Source organism: Apis dorsata, unplaced genomic scaffold (genome assembly GCF_000469605.1).
Source record: "Apis dorsata unplaced genomic scaffold, Apis dorsata 1.3 scaffold_552, whole genome shotgun sequence".
Classification (NCBI taxonomy): Eukaryota; Metazoa; Arthropoda; class Insecta; order Hymenoptera; family Apidae; genus Apis; species Apis dorsata.
In genome coordinates this window covers 175,963-176,484 of record NW_006263768.1, presented here as the reverse complement: position 1 = coordinate 176,484, position 522 = coordinate 175,963, and the positions used below count along the sequence as shown (strand labels likewise).

The following is a 522-nucleotide window of genomic DNA, read 5'->3' as shown; positions in this document are numbered from 1 at the left end:
GTGTAAAAATTTTATGGAGAGTATTATCGTCGAGTTATTTCGAAAAAAAAAAAAAAAAGAATGGAATGGAAAGTTGCACCTTTGTTCCCTAAGACTTATGGCGTATTGTATGTATCTATTTCCATAAGTGCACGCTCGAGCGCGAATCGGAGAACGAGTCGATCCAGGCTCCGAGCTCGAAACCAAAATCGAGAAATAAAATAAAAAAAAATTCTTCGAAACGAGCCGAACGAATTCCGTTTTTCTTTTTGTCGCGAGATGACGCGATAAGAATTGGAAAAAAAAAAAAAAGAAAAAAAGTTGCACGATGTGATAAGTTTGCGGGGGAAAAGAAAAAAGAGGAAAGCGGTGGCACGGTGAGGAAAGCCGAAGCTGGCAAGATTTTCAAGAGTTGCGTTCAATGGCCGAAAAGGTGTCTGCCGATGGCGCGTACAACCGTGTTCATGCTCCCGATCTCGCGACGAATGCCACGAATTACGCGATATTTTCGGTCCTTTTGTTCGCGTGATTAATTCAAACTCG

General features: G+C 41.8%; 1 protein-coding gene across 2 annotated transcripts in view; it reads left to right on the top strand.

Moving 5' to 3' along the window:
* The window catches only part of LOC102670948 (potassium voltage-gated channel protein Shaker), a 118,787-nt gene extending 118,581 nt beyond the window's left edge, over positions 1–206 (top strand). For both annotated transcript variants that reach the window (XM_006620853.2, XM_031512996.1), the window contains exon 8: positions 1–206. This exon is cut by the window's left edge and continues 1,711 nt beyond it. The gene's annotated coding sequence lies outside the window, so the exon portion shown is untranslated.
* The last annotated feature ends 316 nt before the right edge of the window (positions 207–522 follow it).